Source organism: Nicotiana sylvestris, chromosome 2 (genome assembly GCF_000393655.2).
Source record: "Nicotiana sylvestris chromosome 2, ASM39365v2, whole genome shotgun sequence".
NCBI classification, from domain to species: domain Eukaryota; kingdom Viridiplantae; phylum Streptophyta; class Magnoliopsida; order Solanales; family Solanaceae; genus Nicotiana; species Nicotiana sylvestris.
This window is the reverse complement of record NC_091058.1, coordinates 126,979,694-127,007,563: the sequence shown is the minus strand read 5'-3', so window position 1 is coordinate 127,007,563 and position 27,870 is coordinate 126,979,694.

Sequence of the window (27,870 nt, the reverse complement as noted above, 5' to 3'; positions counted from 1 at the left end):
ATTTTATATTCTTTAACAATTATGAAGCAATAGCGTGTAGACAACAGAATTTACAATAAGCGGAAGAAATGCAGTAAACTATCTGAAATATGTATCTAATACAACTGTTTGAGCATTGACTACCCAGAAATGGTGTCACAGTTTCACAGACGGTCTAAGAATACTACATACAAAGTCTGAAAGATAAAAGATACACTGTTTCTGAAATAAGTAAAGGAAACAGGATAAAGGAAAGATAGGATGTGACGCCAAGGCCCGCGGACGTCTGCAGGACTACCTCGGGTCGCCTGTGTGGACTGAAGACAGCACCCTCACTGCAGTCCAAGCTCTCTGGTATAAGTATCTGCACATGTTGCAGAGTGTAGTATCAGCACAACCGACCCCATATACTGGTAAGTGCCTAGCCTAAGCACGGCGAAGTAGTGACCAGGCTAGGACCAGACTACCAAATAAACCTGTGCAATTAAATCATATACATCGGAAATAGAAGCAGATAATCACAATTAAAATTGGGCGGGGGAAACATGCTGCGGGGAGTAACAAGTAACAACAGAACGACAGTAGAGAAACATAAGGAATTCTATAAATCAATTACCAACAAAAAAATAAGGAAATAGAAGAAACATGCACACACGTAATACCGTTGCAGGCGTGAAACCCGATCCCATTTCATCTATTACCGTTGCAGGCATGCAACCTACTCCTATTTCACATATTACCGTTGCAGGCGTGTAACCCACTCCCATTACACATATTACCGTTGCAGGCGTGCAACCCGCTCCCATTTCACATATTACCGTTGCAGGCGTGCAACCACTCCCATTTTACATACTACTGTTGCAGGTGTGCAACCCGCTACCATTTCACATACAACCGTTGCAGGCGTGCAACCCGCTACCATTTCACATATTACCGTTACAGGCGTACAACCCGCTCCCATTTCTTTTGTCAACACCAATAAAAAAAAGGGTCCCGGCAAGGGATCAATAATATCAAACAAACATTTCGGCAAGGGAACAATAATATGACAATAACATCCCGGCAAGGGAACAATAATGATAATAACATCCCAGCAAGGGAACAATAATGATAATAACATGTGAAGCGCAATAAACCACAACGGAGTCATAACAACTACAATACAAGACTCACGGGCATGCTTGATACTGATGTATAGATACTCGTCACCATGCCTATACATCGTACTCCACAATTAACACATAGCAAATAAGACGCGACTCATAATCCCTCAAGCTAAGGTTAGACCAAACACTTACCTCGATGCCATGAACACATTTCAAGCCTCAACTATCACTTTACCTCTTGATTCCACTACCAACTCGCTCGTATCTAGCCACAAGTTACTTAATTACATCAAACGCTAAATGAATCAATTCTAATGCATGAAAATAAGTTTTCCAAAGTTTACCCAAAAAGTCAAAAATTACCCCCAGGCCCACATGGTCAAAATCCGAGGTTCGAACCAAAATCCGATTACCCATTCAGCCACGAACCCAAATATATAAATTATTTTGAAATCAGACATCAATTCAAGGTCCAAATCCCTAATTTTAAAAAACCTAGGTTCTACCCAAAACACCCAATTTCCCCTATGAAAATCATTGATTTTGAGTTGAAATCATGTGAAAAGATGTTAAAGATTGAAGAAAACTAGTTAGAAATCACTTACAATCGATTTCGAGAAGATGTTTTCTTTGGAAAATCGCCCAAGAGAGTTTATGTTTTGAGAAGATGTGAAAAATGGTTGAAAATGCGTCTAATTGTGAATTTACAGGTCTCTGATATCGCAATTGCGACTAGGGTTTGTAATTGCGAACCCTTCAGAAACTAGGCCTTTCGTATTTGTGACCCAATCAGCTCTCCGATCATCTTCTCATTTATGAAAGACCATTCGCAAAGGCGGAATTGCATTTGCGAGAAGACAGTCGCATTTAAGATGAAGGCTGCCCAGGTCCATTCTTCGCATTTCTGAGGATTTGTCACATTTGCGAAGCCTGCAGACCTGACCATACCAACTGAAAACTTGCAATTTTCCCAAGTCCAATTCTACTTCGTGGCCTATCCAAAACTCACCCTAGCCCTCGGGGCTCCAAACCAACCATGCATACCAACCTAAAAACATCATACGGACTTGCTCGTGCATTCAAATCACCAAAATAACATCAACAACTATGATTTTAGCATCAAAATCATGAAATTACTTAAGAACTTCAAACTTTCCAAAATTTTAAAAGAAGGTTCAATTCACGTCATTTCAAGTCCGTTTCTTACCAATTTTCACAGGCTCATCTTAAATCACATATAAGACCTGTATCGGGCTACAGAACCAAAATACGGTCCCGATACCATAAGGTTTAAGCACATTTCACTTTCAAAAACTCATAAATATTCCAGAAAATAATTTTCTTTAAAAAATCTTTTCTCGGGCTTGGAACCTCGAAATTCGATTCCGGGCATACGCCCAAGTCCCATATTTTTCTACGGACCGTTCGGGACCATCAAATCATGGGTCTGGGTCGGTTTACCCAAAATGTTGACTGGCGTCAACTTAAATTCATTTAAAGTCAAAATTCATCATTTTTCACAAATTTTCACATATTGGCTTTCCGGCTACGTGCCCAGACTGTGCACGCAAATCAAAGTGATGCTGAAAGAGGTTTTTAAGGCCTCAGAATGCAGAATTTATTTCTAAAACAAGTGATGACCTTTTTGGTCATCACATTCTCCACCTCTAAAACAACCATTCGTCCTCGAACGGACATAAGAAGGAAGTACCTGAGTCGGGGAAAAGATGAGGATAACGGCTCTGCATATCGAATTCAGACTCCCAGGTTGATGCCCCAGCAGGCTGACCTCTCCACTGAATAGGAACAGAAGGGAAACTCTTCGATCTCAACTGACGAACCTGCTGGTCTAGAATAGCTACCCGCTCCTCCTCATGGGACAAGTCCTTGTCCAACTGGACAGTGCTGAAATCTAACGCGTGGGATGGATCGCCATGATACTTGCGAAGCATGGACACATGAAACATTGGATGCATGGCTGATAAACTCGGCGGCAACGCAGGTCTATAAGCCACCTTTCCCACTCGATCAAGAATATCAAACGGGCCAATGAACCTAGGGATAAGCTTGCCATTCTTCCCAAATCTCAACACGGCTTTCATAGGCGACACTAAAAGCTATACCCGCTCACCGACCATGAATGCCAAATCACGAACCTTGCGGTCGGCATAACTCTTTTGCCAGGACTGTGCTTTACGAAGCCTATCCTGAATGATCCTGACCTTGTCCAAGGCATCCTGTACTAGATCAATACCCAACAACCTAGCCTCCCCCGGCTTGAACCATCCAACCGGCGACCGACACCGCCTACCATAAAAGCCTCATACAGAGCCATCTGAATAGTCGATTGGTAGTTGTTGTTGTAGGTAAACTCTACTAAAGGCAAAAACTGATCCCACGAGCCTCCAAAGTCAGTGATACAAGCCCGGAGCATATCCTCCAAAATCCAAATAGTCCGCTCGGACTGCCCAACCGTCTGAGGATGAAACACTATGCTCAACTCAACCTGTGTGCCCAATTCTCACTGAATTGCCCTCCAGAAATGTGAGGTAAACTGCGTACCTCGGTCCGAAATGATAGACACATGTACACCATGAAGACGAACAATCTCCCGAATATAGATCTCAGCTAACATCTCGGATGAATAGGAGATTGCCACTGGAATGAAATGCACCGACTTGGTCAGCCTATCAACAATGACCCATACTGTGTCGAACTTCCTCCGAGTCTATGGGAGTCCAACAACGAAATCCATAGTGATCCGCTCCCACTTCCACTCGGGAAGCTCAATCCCCTAAAACAAACCACCAGGTCTCTGATGCTCGTACTTAACCTGCTGACAATTCAAACACCGAGCCACATACGTAACGATATCCTTCTTCATGCTCCTCCACCAATAATGCTACCGCAAATCCTGGTACATCTTTGCAGCGCCCGGAGGTATAGAGTATCGAGAACTATGGGCCTACTCTAAAATTAACTCTCAATGTCCATCCACATTAGGCACATAAACTCGACCCTGCTATCTCAAAACTCCATCATCCCCTAAGGTAACCTGCTTGGCACCTCTGTATTGTATCGTGTCTCTAAGGACATATAAATGGGGATCATCATACTACCGATCTCGGATACGCTCTAATAATGAAGAACGAGCGACTGTGCAAGCTAACACACGGCTGGGCTCAGAAACATCCAACCTCACGAACTAATTGGCCAAAGCCTGAACATCCAAAGCAAGTGGTCTCTCACCGACCAGAATATATGTCAGACTGCCCATACTGGCTGACTTCCTACTCAAAGCATCGACCACCACATTGGCCTTTCCCGGATGATATAAGATGGTGATATCATAGTCCTTTAATAGCTCCAACCACCTTCTCTGCCTCAAATTTAGCTACTTCTGCTTGAACAAGTACCGCAGACTCTTGTGATCCGTGAACACCTCACATGACATGCCATATACATAATGCCTCCAAATCTTCAACGCGTGAACAGTGACTGCTAGCTCTAAATCATGAACCGGATAGTTCTTCTTATGAATCTTCAACTGACGTGAAGCATACGCAATAACCTTGCCATCCTGCATCAACACCACACCAAGTCCAATACGAGATGTATCACAATAAACTGTATAAGGCCCTGAACCTGTAGGTAAAACCGACACTGGCGCCGTAGTCAAGGTTGTCTTGAGCTTCTAAAAGCTCGCCTCACACTCGTCCGACCACCTGAACTAGGCACCCTTCTGGGTCAACCTGGTCATCGAGGCAGCGATAGATGAAAACCCCTCCATAAACTGACGATAGTAGCCCACCAATCCCAAGAAACTCTAGATCTCTGTAGCTAATGCTGGTCTAGGCCAGTTCTTGACTGCCTCTATCTTCTTCGGATCCACCTAAATACCCTCCGCTGATACAACATGACCTAGGAATGAAACTGAACTCAACTAGAACTCACACTTCGAAAACTTGGCATACAACTAATTATCCCTTAGAGTCTGAAGAACCACCCTAAGATGTTGCTCATGCTCCTCCCGGCTACGGGAATAGATCAAAATATCATCAATGAAGACTACCACGAATGAATCAAAGTAAGGCCTGAACACTAGGTTCATCAAATCCATAAAATCTGCTAGGGCATTTGTCAATCCGAATAACATCACCAGGAACTTATAATGCCCGTACCGAGTGCGGAAAGTTGTCTTAGGGACATCAGATGCCCTAATCCTCAACTGATGGTAGCTAGATCTCAAGTCAATCTTCGAAAATACCTTAGCACCCTGAAGCTGATCAAACAAATCATCAATCCTCGGCAATGGATACTTATTCTTGATTGTAACCTTATTCAACTGCCGGTAATCTATGCACATTCTCATCGATCCGTCCTTCTTCTTAATAAACAACACCGGCGCACTGTAAGGCGAAACACTAGGTCTAATGAAACTTTTCAAGCAAGTCTTGCAACGCTCCTTCAACTTTTTCAACTCAGGCGGGGTCATACGATACGACAAAATAGAAATGGGTTGAGTGCCCGGAGCCAAATCAATGTAGAAGTCAATATCCTTATCGGGTGGCATACCCGATAGGTTTGTAGGGAATGCCTCAGGAAACTTATGAACAATAGGAACAGAATCAATAGAAGGAACCTCAGCACTAGAATCACGAACATATGCCAAATAAGTCAAACATCCCTTCTCGACCATATGCCAAGCCTTTATATATGAAATAACACTGTAGGTAGAATGACTAGGAGTCCCCCTCTACTCTAAATGATGCAAACCTGCAAGGCTAAGGTCACAGTCCTGGCATGACAGTCCAAGATAGTGTGGTACGATGATAACCAATCCATCCCCAATATGATATCAAAATCAACCATATCCAAAAGTAACAAATCTACATGAGTCTCAAGACCCCCAATCACAACTACACACGAACGATGGACTCGATCTACCACAATAGAATCACCCACTGGTGTAGACACATAAATAGGAGTACTCAAAGAATCACTAGGCATTACCAGATACGGTGCAAAATAAGATGACACATTGGAGTATGTAGATCGTGGATCAAATAAAACTGAAGCATCTCTGCTACAAACTAGAACAGTACCTGTCATAACTGCATCAGAAGCCTCAGCCTCGGGCTTGGATGGAAGAGCATAACATCGGGTTGGGCCCCACCACCCTAAACTACATCTCTAGGACAACCTCTAGCTGCCTGACCTCCACCTCTAATACCTCTACCTCTACCTCTAGCACCTCTACCTCCACCCCTAGTTGGCAGAGCGGGTGGTGGAACACCTGGTGCCTGAACCAAAGCACGGGAACCCTGCTGCTGAGAGCTGCTCGGTGCTCGAGGAAAATATCTAGCAATGTGCCTCGTGTCGCCACAAGTAAAACAAACCCTCAGCTGCTGAGGCTGACGACCTTGGAAACTCTAAAGAGACGGTGCACTGATAAGAGCAGGTGGTGCACTGTAGGACTGCTAATCAGAATACTGCATATGAGAACCATGGCCACCTGAAGCACCGTGAGAAATATGAAGTGCTAACTGAAAAGGCCTAGGAGGATGGCCTCTACCATATGAATCCCTGCCTCCAGACGAGGTACCACTGAATCTGCCTGAATGACGAGGCCTCTTATCAGACCCTGACCACCTCCCTACAATAGAACCATCTCAACTCTCCTGGCCATATTGGCTGCCTCTTGAAAGGTAATCTCTCTCCCCATCTCCTTGGCCATCTAAAGTCGAATAGGCTGGATAATTCCCTCAATGAACCTCCTCACCCTCTCTCTCGGTGGGAAGTATGATAAGAGCATGACGATCCAACTCAATGAATCTGGTCTCATACTGAGTAACGGTCATAGAAACCTACCGGAGACGCTCAAACTACTCCCAAGTCAAAGCTGGCGATCCGACTGGTCTATCCAAATAATAGTCTCTCCACCAAGTCTTGGCGGACCCAGATAAGCGAAAAATAGAAAAATTGACCCCATTGGTCTCCATTATCCCCATGTTCCTGAGAACCTCATGACAACTATCTAGATAATCCTGGGGATCCTCAAAAGATGCACTGTTGGAAGTAGTAGTGAAAAGCTTGGTGAACCTGCACAACCTTCACAAAGCATCGACAAACATAGCTACTCCATCACCAGTCTAAGCTACCACACCCAGCTTAACTGCTCCAACTAGATGGACTGCTAGAGTCTGAAACTGGGGAGCCATCTACTTCGGAGTGCGAGTAGCAGGAGTCTGGGCTCCTTCTCCAGCCTGAGAGACGGCTAGTGCTACAGGAAGAAAGCCTGCCCGAGTGACACTCTCCATAAGGCCCACTAGATTGACCAGAGCATCCTGGAGTACTAGGGTAGCAATAAACCCCTCTAGGACCTAAGCTAGGCCCACCGGAATTGTCTAGGCAGGAATATCATCATAAAAGTCAACCTGAGGCTCCGCCACTGGTGCTGCTGCTCTGGGCTGAGCTCTGCCCCTACCTCGGCCTCTAGCACAGCCTCAGCCTTGTCTCTGCCCCTCATGGGAGCTGCTGCTGGGGGTCAGTGGATGAGGAAGCACGTGGTCTCGCCATCTGCGAAAGAACAAAGTAGAAATTCAATTGGCATTGAGAAACCAAACTGCATGACAGGAAGGAATAAATGTGAAGTTTTTCCTAACTCTGTAGCCTCTAGGGGATAAATACAGATGTCTCTGTACCGATCCCTCAGACTCTACTAAGCTTGTCTGTGAACTGTGAGACCCATGTAATCTAGAGCTCTAATACCAACTTGTCACGTTCTGGATTTTCTACCCTCGGGAGTCGTGATGGCACCAACTAATGAGAGCTAGGCAAGCCGACTGTTTGACAAAATAATCTTTTTACCCATTTTATATTCTTTAACAATTATGAAACAATAGCGTGTTGACAATGGAATTTAAAATAAGCAAAGGAAATGTAGTAAACTATCTGAAATATGTATCTAATACAACTGTTTGAGCATCAACTACCCAGAACTGGTGTCATAGTTTCTCAGACGGTCTAAGAATAATGCATACAAAGTCTGAAAGATAAAAGATACATTGTTTCTGAAATAAGTAAAGGAAACGGGATAAAGGAAAGATAGGAGGTGACGCCAAGGCCCGCAGATGTCTGCAGGACTACCTCGGGTCGCATGTGTGGACTGAAGACAGCACCCTCACTGCGGTCCAAACACTCCAATATCAGTACCTGCACACAGTGCAGAGTGTAGTATTAGCACAACCGACCCCATGTGCTGGTAAGTGCCTAGGCTAACCTCGGCGAAGTAGTGACGAGGCTAAGACCAGACTACCAAATAAACTTGTGCAGTTAAATCATATACAGCGAAAATAGAAGCAGATAATCACAATTAAAATTTGGCGTGGGAAACATGCTGCGGGGAGTAACAGGTAACAACAGAACGACAGTAGAGAAACATAAGGAATGCCATAAATCAATTACTAGTAAAAAATAAGGAAATAGAAGAAATATGCACACACGTAATACTGTTGCAGACGTGCAACCCGATCCCATTTCATCTATTACCGTTGCAGGCGTGCAACCCACTCCCATTTCACATATTACCGTTGCAGGCGTGCAACCCGCTCCCATTTCACATATTATGCAGGCATGCAACCCTCTCCCATTTCACATACTACTGTTGCAGGCGTGTAACCCGATCCCATTTCATCTATTACCGTTTCAGGCATGCAACCCACTCTCATTTCACATATTACCGTTGCAGGCGTGCAACCCGCTCCCATTTCACATATTACCATTGCAGGTGTGCAACCCGCTCCCATTTCACATATTATGCAGGCATGCAACCCGCTCCCATTTCACATATTATGAAGGCATGCAACCCGCTCCCATTTCTTTTGTCAACACCAATGAAAAAAAGGGCCCCGGCAAGGGATCAATAATATCAAACAAACATCCCCGCAAGGGAACAATAATATGACAATAACATCCTAGCAATGGAATAATAATATGACAATAACATCCCGGCAATGGAACAATAATGATAATAACATCCTAGAAAGGGAACAATAATGATAATAACATGTGAAGCGCAATAAACCTCAACGGAGTCATAACAATTACAATACAAGACTCACGGGAATGCTTGACACTGACGTATAGATACTCATCACCATGCCTATATGTCGTACTCCACAATTAACACGTAGAAAATAAGATACGACTCCTAATCCCTTAATCTAAGGTTAGACCAAACACTTACCTTGATGCCACAAACACAATTCAAGCCTCAACTATCGCTTTACCTTATGATTCCACCACCAACTCGCTTGTATCTAGCAACAAGTTAATTACATCAATAAACGGTAAATGAATCAATTCTAATGCATAAAAATAAGTTTTCCAAAGTTTATTCAAAAAGCCAAAAACCGCCACCGGGCCCACATTGTCAAAACCCGAGGTTCGAACCAAAACCCGATTACCCATTCCCCCACGAACCCAAATATATAATTTGTTTTGAAATCAGACCTCACATCGAGGTTCAAATTCCCAATTTTGAAAAACCTAGGTTCTACCCAAAACACCCAATTTACCCCATGAAAATCATTGATTTTGAGTTGAAATCATGGAAAAGATGTTAAAAATTGAAGAAAACTAGTTAGAAATCACTCACAATCGATTTGGAGAAGAAGTTTTCTTTGGAAAATTGCCCAACAGAGTTTACTTTTTGAGAAGATATGAAAAATGGTTGAAAATGTGTCTAAGTGTGAATTTACAGGTCTCTGATATCGCAATTGCGGCCAGGGTTCACAATTGCGAACCCTTCAGAAACTGGGACTTTCGCATTTGCGACCTAATCAGCTTTCTGGTCATCTATGCATTTGCAAGAGACCATTACCAAATGCGAAATCGCATTTGCGAGAAGACAGTCACATTTGCGACTAAGGCTGCCCAGGTACATTCTTCGCATTTACGAGGATTTTTTGCATTATGCGAAGCCTGCAGACCTGACCATACCAGCTGAAAACCTGCAATTTTTCCCAAGTTCAATTCTACTCCGTGGCCTATCCAAAACTCACCCGAGCCCCCGGGGCTCCAAGCCAAACATGCATACCAACCTAAAAAAATCATACAGACTTGCTCGTGCATTCAAATCACCAAAATAACATCAACAACTATGAATTTAGCATCAGAATCATAAAATTACTTAAGAACTTCAAATTTTCCAAATTTCTCAAATAAGGTCCGAATCACGTCATTTCAAGTCCGTTTCTTACTAATTTTCACAGGCTCATCTTAAATCACATATAAGACTTGTACTGGACTCCAGAACCAAAATACGGGCCTAATACCATCAAAGTTTTAACACATTTCACTTTTAAAAACTCATAAATATTCCAAAAAACAACTTTCTTTAAAAATTCATTTCTCGGGCTTGGGACCTCGGAATTCGATTACGGGCATATGCCCAAGTCCCATATTTTCCTACGGACTCTCTAGGACTATCAAATCACGGGTCCGGGTCCGTTTATCCAAAATGTTGACCAAAGTAAACTTAAATTTATTTTAAAGTTAAAATACATCATTTTCACAAAATTTCACATATTAGCTTTCCGGCTACGCGCCCGGACTGTGCATGCAAATCGAGGTGATGATGAAAGAGGTTTTTACAGCCTTGAAACACAGAATTCATTTCTAAAATAAGTGATGACCTTTTGGGTCATCACATTATCAACTCCCCCAAACATAAGCTTTTGCTTGTCCTCAAGCAAACAAAGTAATTCTCACCTCCACAAGGTAAAAGAAAGAAGAATTTTAGATGTTCAAAGGTGACTTTAGCAAGCATCAATTGGGACTAACATTTACCCTCAACACAAATATATTATCAACAACACACAACCTTTTTAGCACCATGACTCTAGTGCAACACAAGAGCATCAAGAGTTGACCTAACTCATCAAGGAAACTCGCTCTACTACGTAGGTCGCTGTGGAACCCAAACTTTTTCTCCTCTGCTTTCCATAAGCAAATCTCTCTTTAGATTATATCATTCAGAACAAGGATTGTGGAAAAATAAACTCATCTCTCTCAAGGGAAATGTCACAAGTCCGGCTCTAAGTACCATAAGCTTGCCCGTCATGTGAATCACCACTAATGTAAGCTCACTCAACTAAAAATCATATAGGTCTTTTGCGGGAATGTAATGAAGTCTTTTGGTTCAAGGTAGGATATATCAGTCTATGTAGGTTTCATCTTTCCTTAAGCACTTCATTTTCTCATTTCGTTTCACACTTTCTTGACTCTTTGAGTCATTTTCTTCTTCTTTAGAGGACTAGAGAGACACGTTGTCACTCTTTTTTGTTCATGACAATCATGTTTCTTCTTTCTAATCATTCCAAGCCTTTCATCATTGCTTTTATTGAATCCCTTCTCTTTTTTCTACTTTGTTCACTTTCTTTTTGACTCTTTGGCTTTTCTTTCTTTTTCTTTTGCCTTCCCTTTTATAACTTTTGCATTCCTCGTCTCTCCCCCCAAACTTATACTTTCTCCAATTGTGCTAAGGAAAGATTGAGTGCCAAGAGAGGGTCATTTTAGAATAGATAAAGGCTTGTATCATGGTTATTGAAAGAACAAGGGCTTCAACTAAACGGGGTTGACTAGGGATATTATATTTGGTGGGCTATATGCTTTTAAGTTTTCAATTTGGATCAAGGAGAGACTATAATCATTTCTCAAGTCGAGCTACACTTTGAATTTCGCCTAGACAAACATCCAGGGCAAGTGCTAGACTTATTGGCACGGGACTTGGACTTGCAAATCAAAACCTCACCACTCAAGCTGTTGGATTGCTAAAGAGAACATAGTTGTGGGTCCACAACCATATTAGCTAAGATTGAGCAACACAAATGGTCCCGAAATACCACTTGATGATTGTTTAGTAAACATAAGAGTCTAAAGGTCACAACTATCACCATCCTTTGCATATCAAATTGTTTCTAACCATAAGGTCAAAGGTAAATGCGCTAGGCCCAAGTGAAGCTTTGCCCGAGACACTTTTATTCATTACTACTATTTACACAAAAACATAAAGAAAACGGACTCAAACCCTTAAGAAATTTGTCATGCCATCCATCATCGGAAAGAGCCGCCCGGTTCACACATATTCCACCTTTGGAAAGAACCATGGAATTAAGAAAACCAAAGGTTTATTGATCACGAAAACTTGAAAAAGTAAGAAGCTACAAATTAAAAAAGAAATTGTTAAATAAAAATAAGAAGTTATGCTATTAAGGAAAATTGCAAAAGAAGTTATAAAGTAAAATACGGAAAGTAAATTGAATATATACAATGGGGGATTGAGACGAATATATATAAAAGGGGAATGAATATATACATGGAAAGGTAGCTTTATATACATACCGAAATTTTTAAAAATTACGAGAAGTGAAAATTAAATGGTAAAGTTATGTACATACAAAAAGTGAAAAATAACGATAAAGAAAAATAAGTATCATTATTACATTCCAGTCATCAAATCAAACAGGACCACCCCCCCCCCCCAAAAAAATAGCATTGTCCTCAATGCTAAAAGCAAAAATAATATCAAAGAGGGGTTAGAGAGTAAAGAAAACTCCATATGTGGTATGCATCAGATCCTGCACATTAGTGGGGTCAGCTCCCTCTAGGTCTTGTGGCTGGCCTGAGACACCTCCCTCGGGGTCCTCCAGCTCAATCTCTAAGTCCTTAGTTTGGGGAATCACCTTTCTCCTCATAGGCTCTCTATTAGCCTCCTGCTCCGGTGCTTATGCTGCTTGAGCTGCTAGAACTGGGTCCTCCAATAATAGCTCCAATGGGATGTCACCAGCTGATCTAATCTTTTCTACCTCCTTCCTTAGCAGCTTTACCGACTCCTTGGAAGCCCGAGTTTTCTCCTTTTTCTTTGTTTGCTTGCTCAGGTCCGTGATTGCCTTTGCCTGTGCCTCCAAAGTGGCCATAATCAGCTTCTGGTTGTCCAGGAGCTTCTTCTGGTTGTCCAGAAGCTCCTTTAGTGATTCCTTCATGGAAGTTGGCACCTGATGTTGTTCTAGAGCTGGTTGAGCTGCCACTATGCTAGATATGAAAGAAAGCTTTGATGTAGCTACCTGCATCCAGTTGTTGATGCTGGATAGAGTCTGGTTAACCCTTAGTGCAGTGAGAGGGTAAGCTGATGAAGAAGGCACCAAAGAGGGCATTGAAGTAGATAGTCCGGAGGGAGGATGAGGTATGGCAGTGGGAGGCTCGGAACCAGTGGCCACCACCCCTGGCTCTTTAGATTGGCCAATGGAAGTGGAGGCTTTGTCCTTGGACTTGGGGTTGTCGGAACCCTAAAGGATGTACCAGGAGAATGGCCTCTACGGCTTCACCTTGGTGTCAAAATCCCTTCCATCGACTTCCTAATCCTCCAGGTACATGGTGAGGAATTTCGGGAAAGGGTATGAACTCTCATTCTTGCTAACCACTCTGGTGATCACCGTGGACATAATATTCCCGACATTGATCGGTTACCCCGCCATAATGGCCCCCATTATAATAGCCCGGGAAATCGGCATATTACTGTCATGAGTAGTGGGATTAACCGGCTGCACACAAACGTCTCCCAACCCTTCACCTCAAAGCTCAATGTGTTCCTGTAGATTGGGACCCCAGGTGTCAGCCAACATAGTCATTTAGTGTCAAGCCATCAAATCAAATCTTCCGGTTCCGCACCTTAGTCACAAAGGTGCCCCTTTTGATATAGGCCACGTTGGCATAGAAATCTTTCACTAAATGCTCATTGGCCTCCGGCAGCTTGCTTGTGAAGAATTTCCACCCCACTCTTTCATCAAATTGCCTCTTCACATTGGGGTTGTGGGGTAGAAGATATTTTTCTATGAAATGCCTCTCATGTGTGAGTGACCTCTGAGGCCACCATTCCCTAAATTTGTGGTAGGCTTTCTCACTGAAAATTCTTTCCTGCCATATGTTGATACCCAATTTTTTCTTGTATATTTTAATAAGAAAAATACTTTCAAAATAGCATATGTATGCATATATAATATGTATGCATATATTCCCTAAATCGATTTATTGCCCTATTTTATCCATAAAACCCCAATAATTATTTCCAAAATTATCATTTTTATGATTCATTTATTGGATTCTCATATTTATGCTAAAATATATGTAATATAATTTTAGCATATTTTTACAAAGTCATTTAGTATTTTTAAAGTTATATATAATTACAACATTAGCCTCTTTTAAGATTGATTACGTTTATATTCATAAAAATTAAGACTTGTATTTTTATATAGTTAATTATGTGTTATAAATTATTTTTGTACCTTTAATTTATTTTTAGAAATTAATTTATTATTTTTTATAAATTAAATAGGGAAAATTGGCTATTTAAATGTTAGCCCAATTTCATTTCGATTATAGCCCAATTCTGACCCCAAATAAACTCAATTGAAACCATTTGAAACCCCGACCCAATTCGGATTTAATCCGACCCAAACCCATCTCCATAACCCTCCCACTCGCTCGTTTTGATCCAGGCCGTTGATCATTCAGATCAACGGCCAACAACCATCCTTGACTTTTTAATTCAAACGACCCCTAACCCTAGCCTCATTTCCAAATTTCGCCGCCTCTCAAGTCACGTTTAATACTACATGCGGTGAACCTGGGCCCACGTTGGCCAATGGGCTGTCCATATTGTGTTTACATTCTGATTTAACAAATTGCATTCGGAACCCGACTATAACAACTCGTAAACATGTAAATAAATTTGGACCTTTTCTCTTTCATTTTTAGAGACAAATTTAATAGAAAAAATGTAGGCACTTTAGGATTATCCTTTTAAAATAAATGAGATGAGCCTCGCCCAATAAAACGCACAAGTTGCATGGCCCTCAATAATTGGTTAATAATTATATAGACTTCGGGATCGGTCGTTTAGCAAATTTCACGGCCTTACCCAAAATAATGATACGCTAGTCGCTTTAGGCGCGCTTTTAACAATTTACTTCCTTAAACTCGGGTGCACATTTATGTGACCCAAATCCAAATCTCAACAGAGTCGAAATGTGTCGATAACCACGGGTACATTGATGTGACGTGGTTCGAGATACGTTTTTCACAATGTTGTAATTCTCTGTTAAAATAATAATAATAATAATAATAAAAGTGGTAAAGAGTTTAAAGTTTGCACATAAGTTCATAATTGTATAAAATCAGATAATCAAGCCGAATATGACAGTTGAGCGACCGTGCTAGAACCACGGAACTCGGGAATGCCTAACACCTTCTCCCGGGTTAACAGAATTCCTTATCCGGATTTCTGGTGCGCAGACTGTTAAACAGAGTCATTCTTTTCCTCGATTCGGGATCTCTGAAATAAATAAATAAATCCTATTTCGATTGTCCTTTAATTGGAAAAACTCCCTTCCGCGCCCCTTTGAGGCGGCGCGGGCGAAAAAGGAGGTGTAACAAACATTAATAGCCAAAATGCCCAATTGTTCTTCCTTGATTTTTATGCCAAATGATCCCAAAACTCATTTTTGTCACCTCTAGTGGATTCCTCATGAAATTCCAATCAAGTTAGGCTTTTGAATCTCTCCATTTGATCTTATAATGAAGGAGATATGTTGGTTTCAATATTTGGAAATAGTGTAGATTTTTAAATACGAATTCAGTGGCAATTTCGTAATTTATCTGAAAAATCTGGAAACTCAATTCTTAGTAAAATGACCATAAATTTCTCATACGATTTCGAAACTTCATGATTTCAGTTGCTTTGGTTCCAAGATTACGATTATATATATATATATATATGTATGTGTGTGTGTGTGTGTATGTGTGTGTGTGTATATATATATATATATATATATATAATAGTTTAGTCGAAACACGAATCAAAAACTGTTTGCTCAATTTTGTTACCTTTATGCTCAAATCGACGTCGAAACCGAAAACAATACAAACCAAACTTATCCAAAACTCATCTCAATCTAAACAAACTTTGTGGACATGTCCGAAATCATCATACAAACATGTTAGAATAATTAAAACCTAATTCCGAGCCCGTTTATCCAAACGTCAAACCTTGGTCAACTCTTCCAACTTAAAGTTTATAAAACAAGAATCATTCTTCCAAATCAATCCTGGGCCGCTCGAAAACCTAAACCAACCATACACGCATGTCATAATACATAATATGAAGCTACTTAAAGTTTCAAACTACCGAATGGGATGTTAAAGTTCAAAACGAACGGTCAGGTCGTTATAGATACATGATGTAACAATAAACGATAATAGAGACTGAGATATGATATGCAAATGATGAATGTGACTGAGTTCATAACTAGAATTTAAGCAAATAATTTAACAGCAAGAAAAACGACTTCTACGTGTCCCAACAGCACCAACTTATAGCCTAAACATTATTTCTAACATGAATCATACCTCAATTCCTCTAACACAAGGAGAGCACATAAATAATAACTAGATTAGATAACTACACTGTTCCACGGAATCAAGCGAGTCACAATTACCATGATGCATGCCCACACGCCCGTCACCTAGCAAGTGTATCACCTCAACCACAGAACACATATTTCGGGTATTTATACACTTAGAACTATGTTTAGAAGTGTTACTTACCTCATACCGCACAAATCTCTACACCAACAAGTCCCTGCCTCACGAATTGGCCTCCGAATGACTCAAATATAGCCACAAATAACTTAATACAATCAACACAAGCTATAGGGATCATTTCCATATGATAAAGCTAGGTTCTTTAACAAAAGTCAAAAAGTCAACCACAGGCTCACATCTCAAAATCCAATAAAGTTTACAAAATCCGAATACCCATTCAATAACGAGTCTAACCATATTAAAATTACTTAATTTAAACATGAAATCGTCAATCAAATCCCCAAATCTTGCTCTCCAATCCCTAGTCCACAATTCCACCTTAAAAACACATAATCTAGATGGGAAATTCAATGAGTATTCAATATTAATAGATAAAAATGATCAAAAGTTACTTACCTCTTGAAATATAGTAAAACCCCTCTCAAACATCGCCTCCAATCGAGCTTGCAAAGTTCAAAAATAAAGAAATTTCGGAACCCTTCGAATTTATATTCTGCCCAAGCATTTCCGCACATGCGGACTCCCCAACCACACTTGCAGCTCTGCTTCTATGAAAAAAGGTCTGCGTCTGCAAAATCCACTTAAGGACCCAACCACCTGCACCTGCAGCCCAATCCTCGCACCTATGAGACCGCTTTTGCGGTCAATCCTTTGCTTCTGTGTATCCACTCTTACGCATACATATGTGCTTCTGAGATCGCCAGCCACCTCTACCAAGCTCCATATCTGCCGAGACTCGTAGAAACAAGGGGCTCGTAGATGCAAAAAACATCCTCGCACCTGCGACCACTGCCCAACTCCCCACAAGGCCGCACCTGCCACCAATCCTCCGCAGGTGCGAATGCACCAGACATCAACAGCATCAGAAATTCTTCTAAGTCCAATTTTAATTTGCTGGCCATCCAAAATCCACCCGAGCCCCCCGGGACCTAAACCAAATATATCGACATGTCCTTAGACATAATAAAAACTTAGTCGAGGCCTTAAATCACATCAAACACATGAATTGTACCCCAATTCAAACCTGATGAAACTGATGAATTTCCAACTTCTAAAATCGATGCCGAAACCTATCAAACCAACTCTGATTGACCTTAAATCTTGCACACAAGTCTTAAATGACACAATGGACCTATTCTAACTTTTAGAACTAAAATCTAAGCCTAGTAACCATAAAGTCAACTCTCGGTCAAACTTCTCAACTCTCCAAACTTCAACTTTTCTAACTTTTGCCAATTCAAGCCAAAATCACTTACAGACCTCCAAATCAATATCCAGGCACACTCCTAGGTCCAAATCACATTACTAGGCTATTGGAACCATAAAACTCCATTTCGGAGTCATTTAAACATAAGTCAATATCCGGTCAACTCTTTCAACTTAGGCTTCCAACCTTGGGACTAAGTGTCCTAATTCATTTCGAAACATCCCTGGAACCCAAACCAACCCACCCCATCAAGTCACATAGCAACAAACAAACAAAGAATAGGAAATAAATGGGGAACGAGGCTAAAATACTCAAAACGACCGTTTGGGTCGTTACTTTCTCCCCCTCTTAAACAAATGTTCATCCTCGAATGGTCAAGAATCATACTGAGTCTCAAACATGCATTGGATATATGCTCTGCATCTCCTGCTTGGTCTCCCAAGTTGCCTCCGCGGCTGGCTGACCCCTCTACTGCACCTTCATCGAAACTATATTCTTTGACCTCAACTTCTGAACCTGCTGATCCAAAATGGCCATCGGCTCCACATCATAAGTCAAATTCCCATCTAACTAAACCGTGGTGAAGTCCAAAACATAAGACAGATCGCCGAAATACTTATGGAGCATGGAAACATGAAACACTGGATGAACAGTCGATAGACTAGGCGGCAGTGCAAGCTTGTAAGCTACCTCTCTAACCCTCTCAATCAACTCAAAAGGCCCAGTATAACAAGGGCTCAACTTGCTCTTCTTCTAGAATCTCATAACACCTTTCATGGGTGAAACTCTGAGCAATACCTTCTCTTATACCATGTAAGCTAAATCACAAACCTTCCAATCGGTGTAAATCTTCTGTCTAGACAGTGTTGTCAAAGCCGATCCTAAATCAACTTAACCTTCTCCAAAGCATCCTGAACAAAGTCAGTACCCAATTTCTTAGCCTCACCCGACTCAAACCAACCAACTGAAGACCGACACCGCATCCCATACAAGGCCTCATACGGAACCATTTGTATACTCGATTAGTAGTTGTTATTGTAGGCAAACTCTGCAAGTGACAGAAACGGATCCTAAGAACCCCTGAAATCCATGACACAAGCGCGTAGCATATCCTCCTATATTTAATGGTGCGCTCAGATTGTTTGTTCGTTTGAGGGTAGAATGTTGTACTCAACTCAACCTGTGTGCCTAACTCTCGCCGCACTACTCTCCAAAACTGCAATGTAAATTGCGTGCCCCAATCTGAAATGATGGAAACTGGCACACCGTGAAGGCAAAGAATCTCGCAGACTTAGTCAACCGGTCCACAATCACCCAAATAGCATCAAACGTTTTCAAAGTCCATAGGAGCCCAACTACAAACTCCATGGTGATACGCTCTCATTTGCACTCAGGAATCTCAAGCCTCTTAAGCAAACCGCCCGGCTTCTGATGCTCGTACTTCAATGGTTGACAATTCAAGCACCGAGCTACAAACCTCTACTATGTCCTTCTTCATCCTCCTCAACCAATAGTGTTGCCTCAATTCTGGTGCTCTTTGCGACACCCAGATGAATGGAATAGCGCGAATTGTGTTCCTCCTCAAGAATAAACTCACGTAACCCATCTACATTAGGCACACAAATCTGACCCTGCGTTCGCAACACCATATAATCCCCAATAGAAACCTCCTTGGCATCGCCTTTCTGAACCGTGTCCTTAAGGACATGCAAATAGGGGTTGTCATACTGACGCTCTATGATGCGATCATATAAAGAAGACTGAGAGACCACACAATCTAGAACCCGACTAGGCTCCGACAAATCTAACCTCACGAACTGGTGGGCCATGGCCTGAACATCTGATGTAAGTGGTCTCTCTCTAACATGAATAAATGCAAGGCTACCCATACTCACCACCTTCCTACTCAAGGTATCAGCCACCACATTGGCCTTCCCAGGATGATACAAAATGGTGATATCATAGTTTTTTAGCATCTCCAACCATCTCTGCTGCCTTAAATTTATATCTTTTTGCTTGAACAGGTGCTGGAGACTTCGATGATCCGTAAATACCTCACAAGGCACACCGTACAGATAATGCGTCCACATTTTCAATGCATGAACAATGGCTACTAACTCCAAAGCATAAATAGTTTAGTTCTTCTCATGAGGCTTCAACTGGCGAGAAGCATAAAACATCACTCTACCCTCCTGCATCAAGACACACCCAATACTAATCCAAGAAGCATCACAATACACTGCATAAGAACCTGATGCTGAAGGCAAAACTAGAACTGGAGATGTGGTCAAGGTAGTCTTAAGCATCTAAAAGCTCTCCTCACACTCATTCGACCACCTAAATGGAGTACCCTTCTGGGTTAACCTGGTCAATGGCGCTATAATGGACGAGACACCCTCCACGAAGCGACGATAATATCCGATCAAGCTGAGAAAACTCTAAATCTTCGTAGTTGAAGACGATCTAAGCCAACTCTGAACCACCTCTATCTTCTTTGGATCCACCTTGATCCCCTCACTAAACACCACATGACCTAAGAATACCATTGAACTGAGACAGAACTCACACTTGGAGAAATTGGCATAAAGTTTCTCCTCCCTCGACCTCTGTAGTACAATCCTCAAATGATGTGCATAGAGTACACCAGGATATCATCAATAAATGTTGTGATAAACGAATCAAAGTAAGGCTGGAATAGACTGTTCATCAGATGCATGAATGATGTTAGGGCATTGGTCAGCCCAAAAAACATCGCAAGGAACTTATAGTGACCATAGCCGGTCCTGAATGCCATCTTCAGAGTATCTGAGTCCCGAATCTTCAACTGGTAATACCCAGACCTCAAATAAATCTTAGAGAACACTCTAGCTCCCTGAAAATGGTCAAATGAATCATCAATGTGCGGAAAATGATACTTGTTCTTAATTGTAACTTTGATCAACTACATATAGTCGATGCAAATCCGCATAGTACCATCCTTATTCTTCACAAACAAAATTGGTGCACCCCAATGCGACACACTAGGCCTAATGAACCCCTTATCAAGAAGTTCCTAAAGCTGCTCTTTCAATTCCTTTAGCTCCACTAGTGCCATACGTTACAGATGAACAGAAATGGGTTGAGTCCCTTGTACCAAATCAACACCAAGATCAACGTCCCTGTCGGGTGGCATGCCCAGCAGGTCTGCAGGAAACACATCCATAAAGTCTCTTCCTACTAAAATAGAATCAATGGTAGGAGTATCAGCACCAATATCCCTCACAAAAGCAGAATATGACAAAACCCCTTACCAACCATCTGTTGGGCCTTTAGATATGAAATCACCCTATTGGGAACATAGTCCAGAGAACCTCTCCACTCGATCCTAGGTAACACCGACAATGCCAACATCACGGCCTTAACATGACAATCCAGAATAGCATAACATGGGGACAACTAATCCATACCTAGAATCACGTCAAAATTGACCATGCTAAGCAATAAAAGATCAACTCTAGTCTTCAATCCCCCAATGGTCACCACACACGATAAATACACACGGTCCAAAATAATATAATCGCCCACCGACATAAATACATGAACAAATAAAACTAAGGACTTGTCGTGCTCCTTTTTCTCGTGAAATCGAGTTTCGACGACAACTTTTTTAAGGAAGGGTTTTAAAAGAGAGAGTCGCCATCTAACAAATTAAGGTGCATTAGGGAACTTATTTTGCAAATAACGTTTTTTGACTAGTTTACATCACAAAAGATCGGGTAAGGGCTCAAAATTACCTCGAAAAGAAGGTGTTATCCACTCTTCGAGGTCCACAACTGTGGGTCCTAGCCGAACTCAATTATATGAATCAGTCTAAAGGAAAGGAAGCAGTTTGGACAAATAAGATAAACGATTTATTTTTTAATAGAAATTGAGGTGGGGTCCTACGTTTTTTAGCCTAAAGAATCACCCTGTGAAACATAAATAATTTTTTGGAACTCCCTCGAGATGGGGTGTTACTCATATTATTCAGCAGGCACAGACTATCATATCCTGCTACCCAATTACTATCTTTAAGTTGTTTACCTGAAGCACACTAGTCAATTCTAAGTTGTGTCATGTGCGTGCACTACCCATCCCATGCCTATGGTCCAGGAGGCATTTGGACCTCTATTTCAAGGTGGTTCTAGACTTTAACTGAGGTTGCTCAAATGTCAAAAGCTAGAAAACATACAAAACACATTAGACTTTCACATATAAGCAAGTAAAGGGGTCAAGTTGGCCTCCGCAATTAGACAACAAATGCACGCAAGTCAGATTAACAAAGACAGTTGCTGATTTTAAATAGTTAAGAGTGTAGAAACCTATGGCAGGATCTCCATATGAATATGGATTTAATGGGCGGATAGCTATACGCAAAAGCCATTATACATTTCAAAACCTATATGATTTGCCTATTGATTTTAAACATAAAGATTAAACCTATAGGCATGATGTCTAAGCGTTTTACGCGATAATAAACAGTGGTAATTATAGAAGCACATTCAGAATCACTTATTTGACCCTATATGAAAGTTTTCTAGTGAGAGTAACAACATAGTGTTTGGAAACTCGTGAACAAACTGGCAGAAATGATAATTAAACTAATTCAAAACCTATAGCCATACTTTCTAACATTTGATCCGATTTTAGATCCTATAGGAATGGTTTCTATAATTTGTGAATAAGGTAGCATGTAAACAGAATACTGCACGCACATTGAATATACAATTCCCTATAGGCATGGTTTCTAACAAGCAGAACACAATTAATCCAAGTATTGAAACTATAGGCAAGATTGCTAATATATAATGGCTGAACATAATAGGATACCTATGGGCATGATTTCTAACACACGATAATTGAGCATGCAATAGCCCATTGTTGAACCTATAAGCAGGATTTCTGACACACAATAATTGAGCATGCAATAGCACATTGTTGAACCTATAGGCAGGATTTCTACCCAATTTGTTGCTAGTATACAAAAATCCCTTTCCCAATTTCACTAACACCCCAAAATATTATTCCCTCTGTTCCAATTTATGTGAACCTGTTTGACTGAGCACGGAGTTTAAGAAAAATGAAGACTTTTGGAATTTATGGTCCTAAACAAGCCAAAAAGGGACCCAGAGAATTTGTGTGGTTATAAAAGTTTCTCATTAAGGGTAAAATTGTAAGTTTAAGCTAAATTGTTACCAAATTTAGAAAGGGGTCATTCTTTTAGGAACAGACCAAAAAAAAATAGGTTCACATAAACTGAAACAGGGGGAGCATTAAAAATAATTATTATAGACCAGAATTTAATGTAGTAAATTACAGACTAAGTATAACTATAGGGAGCCTACAACACGCCCAAATACACCAGGACAGGCCATGCCTTTAACCCACAACAACTCCAAAATTCATGTTCATAGATACAAAATAATCAGCTGTTGAGTGATTTACCCATATATCAAAGCTGAGCATACAAAACCCAAGTCCCTAGTGTGTCAGAGTTCCCAAGGGCTTCAAGAACCCAGGGTAGTGCTCACATTAGGGATGTTCACAGATATCATTCAGAGGAGGGACTAGAGACTAAGTTCTAGCGTGTCAGAGTTCACAAGGGCCTCACATGGACCCCGAGCAGTGCTTACACTAGAGAGAGGTCAAAGGACAGAACCAGAGTAGCCTTGGCTTTCAGCCAGCTTAGAAGAGAACTTAAGCAAGAGGTGAAAGGGAAAAGATTAAAGTTGAGGGACAAGAATTGAGGGGGTTTAAACAAACACGTCCAAGTTGAACATATTAGGCAAACAGTTGACCAAATCACAGAATTTAAAAGCTAGCTTAATGTAAACTTAGGGAAACAGATTCAACACTTAGCACAAAAACAGTCACATGCTGATAAGAACATGTTTGCAGGATTGATTGGGGTTATTATCACTAGACAATTTGAAACATGATTGGGAATTATACTAAGTATGTAGGAAAAAATGTGTTGAACCACATAATCATAGAAAGGGGAGGGCACCATGTTATCAATGGGGTAGGATCACAAAAACATATGCCAAAATCATGTTACAAAGATTCTGGGCAGCATGAAAGGCACACAAATAGTAGAAGAGTATTCAAGCATTATTATAGAGGTCTAATTAATGGAATATGATTCAGCATGTGCCAAAAGATTAGCCTAACACCTTAACAATTCAAAACATGTTGAGATCACAAACAGATACTAAAGCAATATGGGATGAAATAATCATGCTGAGGGCCATAATGACTAACACTGAAAGACTCAACATAGACTACTACAGGGATTTAGGGGGGTGGGTGAATAGACATGTTCATAAACATTCAAGAGTCAACACACTAACTGAATAGGCCCTAAAGAAGTTCAGATTACTCAATTAGGTACATATAGTCTTAGAACTAGTAGCATTAAGAGTAAGTAGATGCAAGAGTCAACAGAGTGATGCTAACAAGTGAACCAGGAACATGTTAAGCCATAGATTCAGAGATGAGAACACATAAGGGTGAAATTGCGAGACTTAAGTAACACACCAGTTAAATAAGAAATGCAAGAAAATAACAAAAGGCCACAGTGTTCTGAATCGGCAATGAGAAGCAAAACCTAGAAACTTAATGGCCTTGGCTTTCAGCCGGCCAAGACCACAGTATAGAATGAGAAATAACAGAGTAAAGTTTAGATCTAGTGAAGTTATAATGACTTCCAAGTCTATCCTAAAGGGGAAATGGGGAGGGGTTTATATAGTGTAGAAATCGAGCAAGTAAACATGGAAAATAAGTCGTTCAAACACAAATAAGGAAAAAACATTATTCAGGAATCAATTAGGATCTATTTAGGGTATAAATTAAAGGGATTCAGTAAATTAACAGAGAAAACAACAAATAGTACCAAAATTATTTTTTAAGGCAAAGAATAAAGCAGAAAAAGGAAAAATCTAAAGTACCCAAACACAAGAAAGGAAAAGAATTGAAATCACTAATGGGAAATTCCAAAACCCTAATTTTAGGTATAGTACATAAATTGACAGAAATAAAAAAAAAAATTCATGCTGCATGAGATGAACATAGACAGAAATCCATCCAAAAATCAAATATCGAGTCAGATTTGGTCTGATTTTAAAAGGATCTGAATTCCTAAATTAGGGAAGTAAAAGAAATCGATAAAAATAGGCAGATTCACAAGTAATAGAGTGAATATAAACGAAATACTGCTAAAAATAGAGTTTGAACCATTTTAGGTTCGAATCAAAGAGAATCTGAAACCCTAACCTTTCGGGTTAAGTGCGATCAGCGAGATATAAGAGAATCGGTACGAAATAACACGTTTGGACTTAAGGTCATCCAGATTCAAGAGGTATACACTGATTGAGACAGAATCAAAATGGGATACTTGTCATGTTTAGGCAAGTACCTGAGTTATTCCATAACATAGCACCAAATAAGAGAAATATCTCGAGATGGTAGGTAAAATATGGAAAGAATCCCATTAGGAATGGGATTTGGGGAGATTTAAGTGAGGCAGAGGAATTAGGGTTCATCAGAGGGGAAAACAAGGGTGGTGGGATTAGGGAAAATGAGGGATAGGGTTTGGGATGCGGAGATATAAGGAAAAGGGGTGGTTGCCTGTGAGTCGTTGATCATTTTTATCAACGACTGGGATTTAAGAGGACTAGGTTGAGTTATTAAACGGGTAAGGGTAGTTGGGCCTGTGTATTGGGCTTAGGTAAATTGGGTTGGTTTGGGTAATTTTAGGTCCGAAATCAATTGAAAAAATTGGACCAGATTTTAAATACCCAAATTTAACCAATAAATAATTTGTTAAAATAATAGATAAATAACAAAAATATTATTTGTGCATAAAAAAGATAAAAATAATTATTTAATATTATAAAAATATAAAAGGTTATTTTTTGCATAAATAAAGTAATTATAAGCATGTATAGGTTATTATTGCAAAATGTGCAATATAGCATGAAAAATGCAAATGTAATTGCACTAAAACATTTAAAACCTAATACGAGTATAATGATAAGTCTAGATGATAAAATCATCATAAATATAATTTGTAAGGCAATTAATGGATATTTATATAATGAAAAAGCAGAAATAAATTGATTTAAAGCCTTTAAAAATTATGAAAAATACTTGTTCATGCTTGTAAATCAAATGATGATGCATTTGCACTATTTTGAGATGTATGTATGTATATGTATATATATATATATATATATATATATATATATATATATATATATATATATATATATAATTGGGTATCAATAGCACTCACGAGGCATATCCAGATGAGTATAATATGATAATACATACGAATAAGTGGAACCGGGGTCAAATAATATAAAAGCATCCATGTGGAATACTGAGACCATACAAGTGATCACTACGTCTGAAGCAACGGCCTCTGGCCTGGCAGGGAAAGCATAGCATCAAGCTTGGCTGCCACCTAATCGTCCTCCCCCTTTAAAGCAACCTCTAGCTGCCTAAGCCCCACCCCAACCTAGCTGAGTGAGTGGTGAAGTAACTGGTGTGGAAGTGCTAGACTGACTCTTCTGTTGAATTGGACCTCCCAAAAGACGGGGACAATACCTCTTCATATGACCAAACTCTGCACACTCAAAGCAACCCCGTCTGACAATGGCGGCAGGTACTGAAATGGACCCTGAGAAACAGAATAACTACTAGATGGACCTGGCACAGATGAACCCTGAACTAATGGAGCATGAGATGAACTCAAAGTTGGAAGGGCACTAAGTAATGACTAACCCGGACGAGCACTGGATGAACCATGTCTAGCTGATGCACCACGATGAACCAAATGAGGCATCTGAGCGGGCCTGTAAGGACGACCCCTACTGTTGTGGGACTGCCTTCCAGAAGAAACACTACTGAAACCACCCAAACCACGATGCCTCTTTCCTCCCTCTCCTCACGCTCCTGACTACGGACATGCTCTAGCTGCCTAGCAATATCAACCACCTCGTCAAACCTAGCACCTGATGTAATCTCCCGATTCATGAAAAAGCACCGTCCCTCTTTGTGGTAACCAACCAGATTGCGTGACGAGCCCATTCTAAAAATCTCATCTCATATTGGGTCGCAGACACACCCTCCTAGCATAGCTTCTTGAACTACCTACGTATTTTTTCCTTGCGGGTCGGTGGGAAAAACTTCTCCAAGAAAAGAACGAAGAACTCGTGACTCATAAGTGGTGCAACGCCGACTGGCCTGCTCAAATCATAAGCCTCCCAACATCTGAAGGCTATCCCCAATAGCTGAAAAGTAGTAAATGAGACTCCACAAGTCTCCAGAGTACCTGCCAGTGAAGAATCTGCTGGGACCTTTCCAAGAAGTCCTGAGCATCCTCCGACTAAGCCCCTCTAAAGGATGGAGGCCTGAGCCTCCCAAACCTCTCTAGCCTTTTCTGCTCCTCGTAACTCATAGGGGGTGTCACGCCCCAACCTCGGAAGGCGCGACCGGCGCTCAATCGAGTAAACCCTAACTGAGCAAGCCTTATTCATACATTTCTACCCAACTCAATACGGTTAAGGAATCATGCTTTCGTTTATTTAGACAATAGCAAAATCGAACATTCACATTATTAATCCATTTTCATGTCTCAAACCTAAAACCATGGTTAAGTTTCAAGATTTCATACAATTATAGTTTAGAAGAACTAGAGTACCAAGTTACAACATAGTTCATTGACCCATCCAATACCCTTACATAACCCACACAAATGTCTACAGAGCCTCTAAGGATACAAAAGACAATAATTACAATGCCGGCAAAAAGGCCCCGGCTATACCTCAAAGGTGGATATCTATAACAAAAGATGTACAACATAACCCCTTGAAGGAGAAAGGGGCTCACCAA